At 37.6% G+C, this 19,550-nt stretch overlaps 1 protein-coding gene across 2 annotated transcripts in view; it reads right to left on the bottom strand.

Annotated features, from left to right (window-relative positions):
* Positions 1-19,550, bottom strand: part of LOC117288998 (ankyrin repeat domain-containing protein 11-like) — a 72,861-nt gene that overhangs the window by 48,967 nt on the left and 4,344 nt on the right. For both annotated transcript variants that reach the window (XM_033769882.1, XM_033769883.1), the window contains exon 2: positions 12,738-12,871. The gene's annotated coding sequence lies outside the window, so the exon portion shown is untranslated. The remainder of the gene's footprint in view (positions 1-12,737; positions 12,872-19,550) is intronic.

The following is a 19,550-nucleotide window of genomic DNA, read 5'->3' as shown; positions in this document are numbered from 1 at the left end:
AATAGATTAGAATGATTTATGCCTCCTGAACGATATCTGTTTTTAAATATTCAAAACCTACAAAGTCAGTTTACATCACGATGATTGATGGTATACTCCCATCACCTAAGCCATAAAAATCCTGATAAATTCCGAACGAGGATTTAACAACGAGCCCAACATTCAATGAAAATGACCCGCCAATTCCCGACTCCTCAAATATCCCCAAATTATTGCCTTCCTCGTCTCCTTTCCCCGCAACAGATGGTTGTCCTTCCGTTGGCTTCAATCTCCCACCACGCCTCGTAACAAAGCCACTTAGTAGGCATGCACGTTGCATAGACAACTCTGGCTTCAAAGGAAATTGACTCGTTTGGGCAACGGCCTCATCTCTGCCATGGATTTTTTTTTTTTTAGCGGCTGTGAATTTTTTTCAGAGAAAAACAGGAAATCTGGACAAGTGATGACTGGGATGGTCTGTTGAGTAGACAGGGTCAAGAATTTGTTATTCAAGCCGTACAGCATAGTCAGAATATCTCTTACATGGACGTATACCGTTAGCAGTCCTCACAGGCCGGAGCTGCCAAAATTTGCATCTTGCAAGCAGGGAGATTTTGTACAACTACCAGGGAAACATATTTAGAATTCGGTCAATCGAGTTTCCATAATCAGGGGCTATTAAATTAAATCAGAACAAGAAAATGTATTTTTATTTTTTAAGTGAACTTTTTGCAAAAACAGGGAGAGTTGGCAACTTACATGTAGCAACTACCCAGTCGAAATTTTATTGGAATATTCCGCGTGAATTAATATCCAGTGTATAAATCAATAAATTGATATTGTGCTGTTGAGCAATACATGCAGCAATACATGCACATTTACTGTATGACAAATACAATGACAAAAATAATAAACATTCAGACATTTTTTATGAATGCTAGTTCCCATTCTATTCTATAAATAGATATCGGGAAAAAACATGCCTCGAGCAACATGAAGACTGCAGCATCTGTTTAAAATAAAGCGCATTTACTACAGCATGTTTGTTCTATTCTAGTGTTTTTGAAAAATAACTAACAAAATATAATTATATCGCATGATGAAACATGTGTAAAAGATTCTCCAAACCTGCCGAGTGTGCATCAAGTTTTCAATCCAGAAATTGTCAAATTATGTCCTTTCTCTATGACAGCAAAGACTCAGTTGTCATACTTGGTAAACATAACAGTGTACACATTTATTATCATGTGTTCAAATTTACTCAGCTAGTATGCATTGCAAAACCAACCATGGAGCAATAAACTAGAACCAACAGACTTGACTGAATAATCGTGTACATAAACCACAACGGAAACTGATGTGGTCAAGAAATTGACAGAATAAAGACCACCCGAAAATAAGTCATAAAAATACTTGGAACTAGCTAGTAAATGTTGCCATGGAAGTTTTGATGTTTTTCGCCCACTGAGAATGAAGTCTGTGAACTTCCAAAGCTGTCCCTGAGCTACCATGCCAAGATGTCCCCTTGAAATAACAAAAGCTAGTTTGTTTACTCAGAATATAAATGCAGAATGCATGCAGCTAAGGAAGGTCACAGGTCACCTTAGGCAAGACAGCCCAGGCTTTTTATTCTCTCACTTCTCTTTAACACATGTACAACTCAGATTGATTTCTCCCTAGGTCTCTCTCTCCATGCTCTGCAAGACTTAAAAATAAACTTGAATCACCAAATGCGTTTTAAAATTAATGGTAAAAAAGTACGCATTGACATGTTCTCATCCATTCTTTGTCAGGCGAGTCTCCATTGAAACTACGGGGGTAATTATTCCCCTTGAGTGAATGGTAAGGTCTGGATTCTTGCATTAGGCTCTCTTTCTCTCTCAGGCAAAGTGCACTGAAGTGAGTGAACCTTTCAAGCTGCTGGAATAATTTTGCCCCGAGGTCACCAAGATGGCTGCTGCGTCTCTGACCACAATATCACCTTTCCGAGAAACACTCTCTCCTGCTAGTCAGTCTGGATTGAGTACAGCTCCTCATAACCACAAATTATTGGCATCGAATTCCCTCACTGCGAAAATGGAGACTGGGAATTAGGGTGGATCCATTTTCAAGATGAACCGCACAGACATTCCTACAAGTTAGGCCTACAGTACAACATGTATTACCAGTTAAATGTTATAATTCTAGGTTTTTTAAAAGATGTGCGTCAAGTCTTTCTGATTGTTCTGCTTGCACATGTACATCTACGCCCCGGCCTTGAAATAACCCACATCTAAGTGTCCCTTACAGTGCCCCTTACAGTGCCCCTTACCAAAGGAAAATTGCTATGCCCAAGTGAAAAAGCCAGGGGACTGCTACATGAATATAATAAGTGTAGAATTCTGTGTTAAGAGTGTCACAACAATGATAAAGATAACACATTGTAAAACTTTAAAGATTTTTGTCTCAAGAAAACAGTCCTTACTACATAGGGCATCTTCTTTGAAATATGGACCATTTTACAACCTCAAATGTCATTTTTCAAAAAATGATTGTTGACCTTTTCAGACACTTTAAATAATTGTATACATATTTAGGCTTACTAAAATATCCATGGATAGTTAAGAAGTAGATACTTCCAATAAATGCAAGCGAGAAACAAAATGTAGATAAAAGGTCAAGCTATGACATAAAACATGGAACTTTGACCGGTGAAACCAAACAGATAAAGTGTCATTATCAGACAAAACATTTTATAACTCCAAACCTAAAAACAACACACAATTGTGTATCTAGGTTTATTGACAGAGTAAAGCGGTGTAAAAAAAGAAAAGGTTTTCATAAAATAAAAAAAATTCTCCAGTGAGTTTATTCATCAGCGCACACGTTGGAGGAATTACAAAAGAATGTGTACATGTTCACATAATATTCCAGTCACTAATTGCTTCTGACAACACTTGGTCATCACAGCTGGTTATTCATGAATACATAAATTGCACAATTACGCAGTATGGCCACGGTTTAATAAAGGAAGTACACAACGTAATGGAAGTCCCATTGTGCATAATACCAATCCAACACAAGGACGCTGTTATTACATTGTCCAAGCACGCGATTACATCACAGCTCTGGATTGGAGTGTGAGAATTTCATAAATGCATCCTAGGAGAGAGGTTTAGAAGGACCTGAGCCACTAAGCACCACCATCTGTAGAAATGAACTGACTGACCATACACTGTAGCCATCTATGTTAAATTAATCATCTACATGAACGCCATTAACAGAGCGCGCACACACATTCAATCTAATTGCATTCTTGACTGACTTAGTAATTCAATTTTAATTAAAACACGATGTATTATAACCCACTGCAGAAAATTTGCAGCCATCAGGTTTGATGAAACACACAATCTAATAATGTCGTCCAATCTAAAGGCAGAAGTTCCAAAATTCAAATTACAGGAAGGCGTTATTATGTAACCAATGTGGGAGTATAGACCTTTATCACGGTGTGGCCGTCTTGATTTTACTCCATTCCAACTCATTGTAACCAAACTGAGGCTGGACGAATAGTCTGGTGCAATGTTAGCATTCATTACTGTTATGGAAACAGGGAACATGACAAAGATGGTGAGAGCGTGATAAAGGTCTATACTCCGGGGCCGTATCTAGACAGTACAGGAATAAGATGACAAGATAAATTTCTTCAAAAATTTGCAGCGATCACTGATTTGAAAAAAGAGCTCATATTGTACGTACATATACGCACAGTGCTCACAATAAATTTAAGCCCCCTTCAAACTGGACCACTTATCTGGGAAATATCGAGTCAAGTTTGGTCAACCTTTTCACAGTTACTAAACCTGGCCGATTCCCAAGGAAACTGCTACTCATTCTTGAAATTTTTTATCAAGCAAGACAACCCTGGGAATGGCATACATAATGTTAACTTATCCAAGGAAAATTGCCTCAAGCATGAAACAAACATGGGCTGGCAGTGGGGTTTATACTGCCTTGGGAATTGGCTTTAGGTTGTGAGGAAGAAGAGTGAGGAATCAAAAAGTGTCCTACCTCTTTTAAAAAAATAAACAGGAACCACTTTCAATGTTTGTGCAACACCCAGGACACATCTCACAAATCGTTTAATTTTTGTTAATACAAAGATTACATCCACCTTGAAATAACATGATTGAAGTGAAAATCAATGATTTGACTATTTATGTAAGTAGAGCTGACGTCAACAAATATTACCAGACACATTGGACGAAATTACGGTACATGTACATGTAGGCATACACAGGATGAATGGTACATGTATCTATTTGTTCAAACATCTATTTGTTCAAACGACGCATGGCACAGCTTAGAAATACCCATTACCCTACTATCTAGTATCCAGAGTCCACTCATTATATTGACAGAATATTCTTGAAAAAAATACAGCAGGTTAGTTTTTTCTAAAACAAGTAGACACTGGTCAGCTGCTGAAACTTTCACAGGTGACTTTCAAATTGTATCTTTACTTGAGAATGTGCTCAATAAATCAGCATAAAGCCAAGCTCATACTTCCTGCGAATGTGAATGCGATACGAATGTTGATTATTATGAATAATTCGCAGCAGTTGCGTTGTGCTGAACTCTCTTGCGAATATCGCAGCGGAAACAGAGTTGTGACATCAAATTCACGTCAAATTCATGTCAAATTTGCATCGCATCGCAGGAAGTTTGAACTGGGCTTTAGTTGATTAACACCAAACACTTGATGACCATCCTTTTAAGACCTACAAGTAGTTTCAAAAAATATTATTACTTATATCTGGCTCCAGTCTTTCTAAAAATTATCTTTGATGTATTTTACCAGCCAGCCATGTGGTCTGAGGGTTCATCTGGATCGATTTAGTAACATTCATGTGAGCGTTTCGATTTTTCCAATTATGGATTTTCTGCTGAGCTCCCACCTGAACAAAAAGCAAACGTTTCCCGGTAATCCCAGCTATTGTCAGCTGGAGGTATCGGAGTCAATGCACTGGGCGTATCCACAAACCCATAATAGGAACACAATAAAGATGATGTAACTGTGGATTACTATGTACACATAAATGTAACCCACTTTTAGTTGGCACAGTCAGCCCCCCCCCCTCAAACCCCCTCCGGCGAAAGACATAATGGAAAAGACAGACACAAAAATAACATTAAAGATGAAGAATGCACTCGCCGTCCATGAAAGTTTACAGTTTCTGGCACATACAATGTACACTCCCTCCTCGCACAGCACAAAAGCACCTAAATATGCTCGCCTTCTTGGTCTGTTTGCTGATGCTACACAACTGAGCAATGTTTTCTTATCGGGAAATACAATGCCGACTGTAATTTGCGTGTTTAGTTTGTGCCTTTTACAAATAGACATGTCACAATGAGACATGAGACCATACGGTCTAAATGCACAAAGTCATTATGGTTTGACCATGTAGGTAGAAATGTCACACATAGCTTTGCTATCATGTATTGTAATTAAAGAAATCCAAAATTTGGCATGCCCAAAATTAAACTGGTGAAATGTCCTGAGCACTGTTTATGAAATATTTCATACATTCATTTCTAGTGGGAAATATAAACAATCGCTTGTACCATTTTGTGATCAACCGAAAAAACCACTGTAAACAAATAAAAGTAAAATATGATACTCGTAAAAAAAGAAAGATTTTCACAGACCATATTTATTGATGCATGGATCTTTCTAGTCAAAACAAAACCCTCACAGTACAATAAAATTTGGACTGAAAAAACTCTCCATGGTTTTATGACATGACCTTGTGCTCTTGCCAATGGGAAATTCAACGTTATTGATTCACGCATAAAGGTTTCATGTCAAAAAATGGCTGTGCATGTAATTCTGACAGCTGAAAGGGTCAAAGATCAAGGTTGCATTTATGCATAAAGATAGTATTACATGTACCTACATAGTAACTGCATGTATTACTGCACGTAGGTAAACTTGTACATAATAGACAACAGGTAGGTTTCATCTTTGAGAGGGCAAGGTCACATTCTTTTTTTAAAGGGCACTTTCATTGGAAAAGTCTACCAGGAACTTCTGAAGGGGCATCAAAGGCAAGACCAGGGCAACAGAGGCCTAGCCCAAGTGTTAGGCTGTTAGTGTTACATTGGCTCTCTTTAGTCGATATTACATAAGGCCAGTTGATGATAAGGAGAGCCATAACAAAGTGGGCAAACAGGGTCCATGGCCTCAATGGTGTTCCAGAACAGTTATATTCTTAGAGCAATCTGTACTGCAAATACAAACCATGCATAAATCAACATTACATGTAGACCTAACGATAATGGATAGACATGTTCACAAACTTTCACTTTCATGTGCATTTAAATAAGAATGTGAATTCATTTATATAAGATTTTCTGTCTTCATCAACAATGTAATAAGCACGCACAATAAAAAGTTAAATTGGACAATTATATTATATGAAAAGATATTCCGTCTTGGGGGACATGAGAACTTTGTACAGAATGGTGATCACTTTGTCTTGGGTCCTTGCACTGTCAGCGTTCGTTCGTGTTAGTAACACCATGAAGGAAGGAAACCAATGCGCAAAACAAAACTTGCACGAGACCCATTAATTGACAATTTTACACCAGGGCAAAACCTTGCATCCCTTGCTGGTGTCAGTTTCCTTGTAAGGTGTTAGGTGCTTTGTTGTCTTGTTCCCGGAGTGGACGTCTCAGGGTCCACATGCTTAAGGTCACCAGGAGTCAGACTATTATGATTGTGACCTCCAAGTTGGAAGCTTGCACCTGTACATTACCATGAGCTTGTACATTGTTCACGAGAGAAAATTATATTGCAAGGACTGTGAATGAAAAGCACATTATCGGCGACTAAATGGATTTGTAGCTTGGGTTTTGACAATGGGCGAAGTTAATTCTAGAGTAAAATGTGTGGGTTTGGATTTGGCTGTAAAGGAAGGAAGGATGGGAATGTGATAAAAGGGCACCTCCGATCACCCACATGCTCAAGGACATAACGAAGGTCACTGCCTTCAGGACATTCCAGACCAGCACCACAGAGTAATAAACAAGAACATCCTGTAGAATGTTTGATGAAAGTAAACAACATTGACTTTGGAACGTTGCCAAAGTATTATTCAATAAAAAACTCCAGGCTTTTCGTCATTCCAGAGATTTGTTTCCTTTGCTGTAGTGTAGTCCTATACAAGTCTAGGAACATAACAGATGTCCAGGTCTCCCCCCAAAAGACTGGTTAAAATTATTAGTTACCTCCTACATGTACTGTTTACCTTTAAACCCGAGACCTTTGCCAACCAGAATCCACATGTAAAATAACAATTCAAAATGACACTGACTCCATTTATCAATCCAATGGCCAATAAATCATGAGCAAATGTTTTAGATGCTTCAATGCTACACTACAGACAACTTTGGCATTAGCATAAGATGTTTGCAAAGCACATACTGCTAGACTTTCTACCCTCCTCTCCTTCCAGACACTAAATTCATTGTTTTAAAAAGTGCATTTAAAGTGGACACCAAACACATTTCAAAAAGTCACTTGAACTTTGGAGATTCAAAGTTTTTAGACCTACTTTTATTGATTTCTAATCAAGGAGGGCACTTCAAACAAAATCCTTTCCCCAGTTGTTTACTACAAGTACCATTATCATCTTTATAGGCTTTCACAATTTTCTTGTCAGGGTCATGACCCAGTACCTCAACACAATACTGTTATTCACTCCGCCCTCAAACTGTACTTCCATCCCTAACTAATTAACCCACTACTTTTTACCCAACTTTGCATGATATTTACTGTATTTGGTCCTCTGACCTGTCACTTAATTAACAATCTTCAACCATGTCTGTCGCTGAGTTTATCAAACATTGTACCATCTGTATCTTCATATGGGGTGTTAAAACCAGACATGAAATACAAGAAAAGGTTGTTGAACTCTTCAACATGTAACTGAAAACTTTAATGAGTGGTGGGAGGGGGGATCTTCTGAAACATAACAATTGAGGGGGTCCTTCAACTGTCAGAATATAGGCTATTATTGGCGGCTCATCCGCTGTTGATTTGGTCAATAAATAAATAATTACAATACATAAAAAGTGTGCTGCATTAACACTTCAAAACAAAGACCCAAAACTGTCGAAGACTTATTTATGCCCTGTTTCTTTTTACAGAATAAATTCAAGTTAAATCATCAATAACAAAAAAGCTTGAAATGTCATATATAAAGCTTATAATGCATTGATAGAACTTTGCAAGATTTCTTGAAAACTGTGATTTTTAGTACTTAAAAAAATAAGAAGGGAAATGATATGATTTGTACCTAATGGGGACTTGTTCATCTAAAAGCTGGTCGAATTTGCCACGAGATATCACACTGTTTGTTATGCACATAATCAAAGTTCTTTAATTAAAGATAAACGCATTACACAGGGTACAATGTGCAACCTCTTGCAAATATACAGCAAACAAATGTCAACACGAACAGCAATTTAAAATCTTGTTACAAAATATTTATTTCTTAATTATACATGCTTGGTTTAAAAAAAGACTGGATTTATTGTCCGGGCATACCCTTGACTAAATCAAAAAATTCAATTGGGATGTTTTTTAACCATAAAACTCTGTTGTGCAAACAGACACTTTGAATAAATTCATGTACTTAAGCCTACCCTTCTTTCTGAATTTTTTTTTGATCATAAACGGAGTTGCCAGCATTTGTAGCCCGGAGGATTAAACTTGGATTGTGGGCCACTTTAATTATAAGCTGTTTAAAAATTAAAGGGAAGGTATGTTTGGTGACCACTCCCGAAATTAACGCCTAACATTAACCTTACTTGGTTAGAGTGTAGCTTTCGTAAGCATTTGTGAATCCTTTCACTTAAAAGTAATGTGGTAATAGACAATATCAGTTTTTATTCCTCCCCCCCCCCCCCAAAAAAAAAAAAAAAAAAAAAAATGGTTATTCTTCCGCATGGACTAAACTGCTCCGAATTTTCAACGGACCATCTTTTAAAATGATTTTTTTTTACAGGGTCCAGGTAGTTTTATAATCAATCCAACGTTTAAAAAGAATATAAGGAATACGTTCCCTTTAGTTCAATGATCATGTAATACACTGTTCTTACTGAAGGACAGGAAGAAATGAACGTGAAGGTACTACCAGGACAACAAAAGAAGATATAAGTGTGTCAGCACGCAGTTTTGTTTACATCAATCATTGCTCATACAGGATCTAGCTAATTATAATAAGATTCATCATTCATTACACAATCGGGTCTAGGCCATGTTTGTGTTTTGCTATTTACTTGTACGTGGCCTGTTACATGTACTTCACGGAAACAATGAAGGAGATTGCCTCCATGCTCATTGCTCATTGCCTTGGTGCCCTTGAAGTGCTGCACAGTAGAAATTTATAATTTCTTCGAAGGGTGCCCTTTTTACAAGGAGAAAGTGTCTTGGTGCCTTTCAACGAAGCATACGAGCCTGCCTTCACAATGTGTACACTACAAGTAGCACCAAATTTCATGTACTTCACATGTTTACTATTCTACGTTGTGTTAAATTTTGCTCATTGAAATACCCAAGAACTGTTATTTGACTAGGATTATCAGCACACTACTGACAATATCCAATGTTGTCATGTAGTCGCCAATCTTTGTCGCGCTTTACAATACAACATCACTCTCACTATAGACAGATTTTGATTTAACAATGAGGCCACATTACTAATTCTTCCTGCCCTAGGCCATTTAGATACAGTCGAATCACCATAAGTGCTATTCACAACACAGCAATTTAACTGGGGCCCTTGCTTAATTTGAGCATGGTTATAACATGTTGCAATGTTTGACAAGATTTTGCAAGAGAACTCGGACAGTAGAAATAATATGTTGCCCTTTCACACAAGGTTTTGTAGTATTTTACAACCATGCTACAATTTAGCAAGGGACCCTAGCTAAATTGCTCTCGTGTGAAAGGGGCTTTAGGCTGTGGTACAGTAGTCAGCTACTGCTGCATAGAATGGAAACTTCATAAAAGCAATTGTCATGGAGCTGCTTTAAAAGCACACAAAGATGCTTAGCACAACAAGACCCAATTACTTGGAAAAGCCAGACTCAAGCCCGCCTGTGGGTGAGTGAGTGAGTGAGCACAACCAAAATATGGTTACCAGAATAAGGTGGTTACCAACCAAACTTTACCATGTTACATGTACCATTTGTGACTGGTATGATCCTACAACATTTTCTGCGCAAGCAGCTTCAAGAAATTGGGCCCTGATCTCCCAAATCCACAGACGCAAAGAGCTTACTATACTTTTAAATTTGTAAATTTGTAAATTTACTGTAATGTTTTTAAAACCCATCAACCTCAGTGATTTCAGAATCCACACATTCTAAATTGGTGCAATACATTGTTCAAGGTTGGGATTTTTCCTAGCCTTGTCCAAGGCTCTTCACACAAGCACCCCGCTCTGAATAGCGTTGGACGACGAACTGCATCTATACAGTACTTGATACAGTGGGGTCGAAGCATGGATTTTAAAGGTTTTTCAACCTCGTACAAAAGAAGCAGCAACTGTTTCGGCTTTGTTGTACAAAGTTGAAAAACCTTTAAAAAAACCATGCTTCCACCCCACGGTATCAAGTACTGTATATCAAGTACGCAGTACAGTGACAAGACATGTGTAGCTCGTCGTCCAATGCTATTCAGAGCTGGGTGCTTGCGTGAAGAGCCTTGGATAAGGCTAGGTTTTTCCAAAAGACTGAATCCATCAACCAACATTTCTTATTGTAGTTTTGAGCATTTTACATTGATTCTATGACTTGATGTTCGCTTTTTTTTCTTTCTAAAAAGACTAAATTGATCACCCTACAGTAATTTCAGAGTTCACACATTTTACATCGATTCAAAGTATGAAGTTTACAGGTTTTTCCAAAAGACTGAATCCATCAACCTACTGTGTACAAAGACAGTGATTTTAGTTCCATTTTTAGGCCTAAATTGATTCAAACATGGGGTTCAGGTTTTTTCCCAGCTGCATAAACCTTGAAACCGCCATGGTCTAAGGAAAGGAAATCCGCACAATGAGAGGGACTCTAACTGGAGTCATTCTGAATTCACTCTAATCAAAGTTCATCTGTCCTTACTTACAGTTTAGGACCAATGGAAGGAAATACAGGGGAACATCTCACATCCTTTAGTACAGGAAGTGCACAGATCCACCATAACGTTTACAATATTTACAGGGACTGCGCTCACAAATTAATTCAAAAAAGTGAATCGTAATCAAAAGCCTGAAAGGTTTTGAAATGGAAACAAACTTCCTGAACAGTTTCATTGTCTGATGTCTGGCATGTAAGCGAGGAAGTTACCCTTTCTTCCATGAACGTTTCTCAGCGTTGACCCTAAACAGCGGTCCGCTGGCTAAATGCCAGTTAAAATACCTGAGGGCACGTCAAAATTACCTAGTGGTCCAACTGGCTTGTTCAGTGTAGTAGGCTTGGTGCCACCAAGGTAACAGAGGCAATTTCTTTCATGCCCCCGGCCATTCGCATTGGTGGCCCTTCACATATTCCAGTTAGAAATTTAAATTTCCATCATAGACATGTCCCCTAATGAAAGGGAAAACTGTCTTGCCACCAAAAAAGTATGTATATATATATACATGTAATTCCACTTTTTAAAGGGAAAACTACCATTTTTAAATGAAATATGGACTAGTGAAATATGTAATGGGCGGGTTCTGCTGGCTTGTCACTGAATAATAATACCAATTCTAAATTTCATGAATCAGAATTTGATCCAGAATCCCCCTTCATCATGTAGTGTTAACTGCTTTCCTAATTTAATCCGATTGTTTAGCTTACAATGTCGATTAAAACAAATGAAAAAGTAAATAAAGATACGTGGTTGACAAGAAGAAGTACGTGTACAGTACCAGTACGTTTTCACCTGTACCAGCGTAAGAATTTTATTGGCGGGAAACAGATTTCTACAGGGAATTCATGGCTGCAGTCTAAGACATAGAAAAACATCCGATACCAACAACAGTCTTCTTTTACAAAACAAGCATTACCAGTGAATGTAATAAGTCCTTGATTTAAAAGCAATAACTTTTGATTGTAATGTAGGTCGACACAATGACCTATGAACTCCAAACCACCGTTGCCATGTTTCCTAGTATGTGTGTGCACAATGAAGAACTCTAATTCTCTTTTTAAAGGGAAGGTATACGTTTTGTTATCACTCTTTTAAATGAATGGCATCAACAAATTACTTGAACCAAAGAGGTGCTATTAATGTCTATTTCAGCCTACTTAAACATTTACGTGCATCATCTTTTAAAAAAATGGGTTGGCAAAAGGTAGTGTACATTCATAACATTGTGTTGAATGTACTGTTTGGTCATGTATCACACTACAATATCATGATGAAGCTTTTCTCTTGGCCCTTATGTGTTTCTAATATTCCTGGATGTCATCACATACACCAGACAGCAACGTGTCATCGAATACCCATCTGCCAACAGAAATCAAATGAACCTGCATGAACACAAATTTTGTAAATGTTGTATTCACCACTAAACTGTACAATTGTATTGTACATGTACAATACAATTGTACAGTTTTGTAAAAGACATTTCTCTCTAAAAAAAACAACAACAAAAACACAATTTGATTAACAGACATGTCTCTGCTCAATGCATTTAATAACTTAATAGGCCTACACTACTTACATTTAGTCAAGATCTTCTCCAAGCGTTTCCTTTCTACTGCTATGTTTATCACCAGTATGATCTCAGTGTGCAGAAATGCATAAAATGGCCGCCCTCATCACAAGTCCACAAACCATACATGGAATTCACACAACCTGCAGAGAGTAATAAATTAAATGAAAATGAATAGATGCACTGTGTGCTGGTGAACTGCAAAACAAGTCATCTCCATTAAACAAAAATGATATTGTACAAAAGAGCAAACTAAAAATTATCCCCACTAATCTCCAAGAAGTCTCAAAAAAGCACTTTTCCAGGCTAGCATTTCATCTTTAAAAGGGAACTTCCTTTGGAAAATCAAGGCCAAGACCAGGGCAAGGAAGGCCATGACCTCCCTGTAATTCAAGGCCTATCAAAATACTAGTGCCCAATGCCTCAATTTTGAAAGGGCAAGGGCACCAAGGCATTTTCTCCTTGGTAAATAACACTACAATAAGGAAGTTACAATTCTATTTGAATATTTAAAAGGGCACCAAGGCAATGATCAAGGGGCAACCTCTGTTGCCTGCTCGCCTGCTAATATAAAATATATATAAAGTTTTTAATCATAAAGGACCTTTTTCTGGTAGCCTACAGTAAGTTGTTTAATACATGTACTAAAAACCAAAATAAATTTTGTTTACACGCTGCCACACAAAAAGAAATGTCATAAAACTGCCTCACGCGTTATCAAATATCTCGCATAAAACAAACTCAACACATGTACGTATGTGTGACGGACAGAAATAACCAGCGATCGGACAATATAACTTCATGTCGCGTCAGAGGAGAATAACGCACAATCAATCATACTAAGAAGAAACCCTTGTGTGGAGAGATGAAAATGAATTTGACATTTAAGAAAGCCCGGGATTTACTTGAGCATCCTCTACACACAGAGAAAGACAAAGGACATCTAGGAATAGATTGAAGATGGATGAAATGAAAAACCCCTAGGTAATGTTTGTGAAGCTATTAAATTCTCCGATGGAGCCCCTGTTTGCGCTGTGTCAACCAAGACACTCTCAATTTTTTTTCCCCTTTTCTAGGTCATACTCACTAATAAGGAAACTAACAATACTGTATGAAGGCTTTGACGAAGACACAAAGAATGTATTAAATTTCACAAGGCAGACTTTGAAAAGTACGTTTTACGTCCATGTTTACTAAAAAAAGATCTTTACATCATCGGCGGGAAACAGGATTTGAATTCCTCATGGTGGAATACCTCCTCCCTCCCGTAGAATGTTTTATTACGCGACTAAAAATAACAAAGGTTCTGGAACATGATTCATCAAGAACATTCTAAAATAAAACGTGGTCCGTCTTTTAAAAAAAAAGAAACTAATGATGGGTGTACAAAATATTGTAATACAATGGATCACAGCCGAGTTTGCTCTTCAATCATACGGGATGTTGTCATGACAACCCGCAGGCTGACTCACCCAATGACATCCTTTGCCAATTCTTTGTCGTCACGATTTTGTTGACAATAAGCGTGATCAAATATTCTATGGACGTACATTTAGCGAGATCCTTTGTGTCAACTATTCAGAGAAACTGACAGGGACAAAATCCTTTCCACACACACACAAATCCAACTTCAAAAACCCTGCATACAAAAGTGCTATTCACACAACAATTTAACTGGAGTCCCTTGCTTGTTTTTAGCATGGTTGTAAAATGTGGCAATGTTTGACAAGATTTGGCAAAGAGAACTTGGACAGTAGAACAAATTGTTGTCCATTAACATGAGGTACATTTTGTAATATTTCACAACCATGCTACAATTTAGCATGGGACCCTTGCTAAATTGCTCTCCTGTGAAAGGGACAAATACAATTTTATTATCGTCACAACACACTCCTCGTCTCTAACCAATCATTGCAAACACCCCCTAAACTTCTATTTCACTTGACATTTCAAATCATCGAGAAGGATACAAGCTCAATACAACAGGATGTGGGACTACAGAAAACAAGGAGCTGTGTACACACAAAGATCGAAAACCCTTCAAGGGCTTCTCAGAAAAACAAAACTACTTTTAATAATTCCGTCAGTAACAAAACAGGAAGTAACATTAAGATTCTGTCTCATACATGTATCTCTAACCTTTGTCTGCACTGTATGAACAAAAAACAAGCCAATTATAGTACTATGTATTGTGTATGCTAAAATAATTGTACAGGTGACTGATAGTGATATTGACTGGCTCTCCATTAGGCCTATAGATGGCCTTGGCCCCGGTCACTTATTATTTGAAAACCAAATGGATTTTTTCCATTAAATTTTCAACCACCCGTGGGACTCCCGATAAAAATTATACACACAAGAAAACAGGGTCATTGGCAAAAATCAAATTTGTAATTAGAGAGTGGTAATTAAAAATGGATAGTGTTTGTTTGACTGATTAAACAAATTCACTCAAGTGAAATGATTATTTAAAAGTGTTGTAGGCTACAACTGCATTTGAAGCGTATTTATTCCATTTTCCCATTTTTTAATTGGTGCTTTGTTCTCTTGCTTTGCTTTACCATGATCCATCTTTTTTCTGTTGTGTCCGTTTTTTGTTGTTGTAAGTAATTGACTTTTTGGGCTATCCTTGGATAATTTTGTGCAGTTTTTCTTTCTCGTTTGCTATCTTGGTTTATTTTATTCCATTGTTTAACCTCCTGTTGTTGTGTACACATGTTTTTTTGTCATGTTCTTGCCGTTTTTTTATCCAAATAAATTCAAGCAATCTATCAACTCATCTTGTCTACGAATGTAACTTTAAGGAAATCCTGTAACATTAACGATAAACACATAAAACCATCTTGGCATGACATTGCATTTTTCTATTGCAAGAAAATTCATGGCGCCTTGATACATTGCTCACAGTGCTTTCTTGAGACGGCTTGCTTTTTCCAAACCTCAGCATCAGGCTCTGTCTTCGGCTCTGGGCTTTGTTTGTTGTTGGAAACACCATGCAAAAAAAAAGTACACTGCTCCAAAATTAACGACGGTTTGGGAAAGGGCCGAGTTGAACTCTTTTTAAGTGCCTATTTTATATTCTGAAAGAGCCATATCATATAAGATCTATTTTATACTCGAAAAGTGTCATAAATCAGACATGTACGACCCATTGTAGCCTACATGTTATCACGAGAGGGCATTATCATGGAAGACATACTATTGACTTGGGGATGTACCAATGCAGCTCAAATCAGCTAGATACATTTTGCTTTGTGAGCCTCGTTTTGTTTAGTTTGGTAAAATGTACACAATCGAAAAACCTGAAAAAATTGGGCATTTAAGGTAAAAAACGCAACAACAAAACGGGCACGGAAAGAGTTAATACAATCATAGGGCATGGACTAGCAATTTCTATCTCTATGGTAAAACTAATTGCATTTGCAGTATGGTAAAGGGCAAAGGTAAAACACATGAAGTTACTGGATAACTTTTCCATCCCTGAATTCTACTTATCTAGGCTGCATTGGTCCGTTATTGAGTTGGGATTTTCAAGGGGCTACATCTAACTAGGGGGGGCAGCTGATCTCTTAAAGGAAGTGGAGAGACAATAAACGTTTTTTTTGTCGCAAACAAATAAAGAAACTAGGCGATGAAAAATTACTAGGGTTGTAGTGATTTCCGTGCTTTGACTGTAAAAATACGAGATTCGTCATGCAACTTTTTAACTTTGGCATATCACGCCTAGATTTCAATCCCGAGGGACAGGGCCGGGGCAACAGAGGCAGTAGTGGCTTCAACAAAACTCATTATCCTCATCCGTTACCTTCTTCTCCAGTATCAAAATCTTCATATAACGGGGAACGATTTTGTCCAGGAATTTTGCATCATAGCAAAACATTTAGACTGAACTCATTTTGTGCACACTGCATGGAATGCCAATGTTGATTAAAGCCAATCCTGATTTTTTAACAACTGCTTCATTTTGTGTAGCATTTTGTGTAGCATTTATGCAGAGCAAATTGTTCACTGTGTAAAAAATAAACAGTTTTCTGCATTGATTTGAATTCCCGTATGCTTTAACAAACTCTGTTTCAGAACCAACACTCCTCACAAGAGATATTCACACTGCGTTCTCCGCAAACCTCTCTTAGGGTGCGTTCGTTTAGCTCCCCCGGGTCGACCCCGGTGTGTGGCTTTTTTTTTTTCCAGGACGAACGTGTGCAGCTAATTACCCACGTTCGTCCTGGAAAAACAGACGCCACACATCGGGGTTGACCCAGGGAAACTTAACGAACGCACCTTAGTTAACCTTCAACCATGCAAACTGTTTGGTCGCCACTGCACTGTCCCTTTAAAGTTGTTATCCCTGGATACTGACTACCCAGGAGGCATTGCCACAATGACCTCATCACAAACAACTGCACCACAGCATTGATCACTATTCACTATTCACAATGCACTCAAGCCTGACCCAACTGTTCAACTGGTTCTATTCGAAGGGATTTTTTTCTCTTTAGTGAGGCCATACTTTAGGCTTACTTAGGGATCATCTCAGCAATGGATCACATCAAGAAAGTATTAAGAAAGGCCCTGAATCTTAAGCCAATTTTACCAGGGGTCATCTCGTCTTATCTCAACTTAGTGAGCATAGAGAAGGATTAAGTTACTCGTCCTAGCTTAGGATTAGCCATATGTTTTTAAATATTTCCCTATTCCTAAACTCTTTGTGAAATCGACCCCAGATAGTTTAGTGTTGTTTCAGTTGAATCATAGAGCAAGGAAAGAGTTGAACTTAAAAACACTGCAATTTTTCAATGCACTGGTTCATGAATAATAGATGTTGGGCCTACTCGTGTACGTACTATGCACGTCAATGTATGTAGATCATTACTTCGATTGTCTCTACTTGCAGTAGGATACTTTCCATATTCTTTATATTGAAAGGCCTATAATACTGATGGAGTGGAACTCGGCACAGCTATGTACTAATGTGTATTTTAATGTTATAAACTGTAGTATGATATAGGTCCTACCACATGTACTGTATGTATGCAAATAACAATTGATTTTTGCAAAGATGAAGTATCCTGAAAAAAAAAAACATTTTTGGACACTGTTGTCTGTAAACATAATTTCTATGTTTTAGCTTGGTTGCATTAAGTACTCTATTTTACCATCAAAGTACATGCAACTTACAACTCAAAATGTTTTGTTGTCTAAATAACTGTCCCTAGAAAATGGTTTTATCAGGAAAGCCACAATGGACAGAATAAATAATATAAATTCATGTAGTACAATGTATCTGCACAATATACAATGATATCAGCGCAAATTCATCCTTCATGTTTATTAGTGATGCACATAACTGAAGTAACTAACTGGAGATGGCACACTGCAGTATATGTACGTTACACCATAGAGCTATAAAAAGCTATATGGTTACACGACGTTAGTAATAAACCAAATATTATAACTGATGAATGATTATTTTGGAAACAGTGCTGCGAAGCGTCCAATAATTATCCATATGGGACTCGGTGGATATAAAATTTTGCAGCGTTGTGGCGGTAGGCCTTTACATGGAAAAATAACACCAATCAAATAAAAAGGATCCTAATTGCAGTATGCACTTAAATAAATTAATTTCTTTTTCGAATTAGGAATACAAATTGTAAATCCAGCACATGATTGATATTTTACTATATCAATCAATACAAGCAAATGAAAACCTTGTAAAGTACTTAGTTCTTGGGAAGGGCAAGGTTGTCTTTCCTTAGTACTAAAGGCCAATACTATCAGGGCACAAATTCATCCTAATGAATATTACAACTAGTCGTATTGTACTTCAGGGCTAGATTTCACAAAGAGTTTAGATTGATCTAAAACTGCAAATCAATCGTACATTGAAAAGCATAGTGTGATGCCACAATGGTTTGTACATACATGTAGTATTTCTTTATTTATGTGTTTATGTCCCTTGTACTGTACATTTGATACAATTTTATCTTTTTGGAGGTTTTGAGGAAATAAATAAATTACTGACAACTCGTCTTAAGATGAATCTTAGTGCTTTGTGAAAATCGACTCCCGTCTCCTTCCCCAAGAGAGAAGCTTTGCCAAAATGATTTTAGTTGATACACGATACATGTAAATATATGTACGTGTACATAGTGTACGTCTTAACAACAGAAATACAGCATAGAGCGAGCCCTGTTGCCAATACAAAGTCTAACCAGTAAAAACCAATGGAAGCCACACCCTAATGGCTTCAACACAAAGAGGTGACAGGCTCCATAATAAAACCAACAATCTGCCGATAGTCAACATGTACCAATTGCCTCGCCATGTACATGTACTTGTACTTTATCGAATTTGCTACATGAGCGAATGAATTCAATGTGAAACAATGGCGTCAGGGGGCACATCGCGGTCATTTTTAATAACACGCCATGCGTATGCAAAGAGCGAGAGCGACGGGCGGATGTTGGTATTTCTTTACTCTGTTCAGTTCCATGCATTATGCGATGTTTGTCCAGGCCCATCAGCTGCTTTGGGAAGGGGGGGGGGGAGGGAGAGAGATGCCAGGCAACTGGACTCGACAGGATTGAATTAATTCCACATATATGGACAAATCTGTCGGTGTCCGCTCCCACATGTACATTAGCGAGAAACAAAGATAAGCTCAGATGAATATATCATCCATCATTTATGCTGCAAAGATTCCATTTACATTTGTTACTCAAATTCTGTTATTCAATAGTTTATTTTGCCATCTTTTATAATTTATTGGATGCAAAATTCACGATCCAACATTGCTCAAGTCCTGTACTGATGTTTAAA

This window comes from Asterias rubens, chromosome 4 (genome assembly GCF_902459465.1).
Source record: "Asterias rubens chromosome 4, eAstRub1.3, whole genome shotgun sequence".
In the NCBI taxonomy this organism is placed as follows: Eukaryota; Metazoa; Echinodermata; class Asteroidea; order Forcipulatida; family Asteriidae; genus Asterias; species Asterias rubens.
Note: the sequence above shows the minus strand (reverse complement) of the source record. Positions and strands in the feature narration are given on the sequence as shown.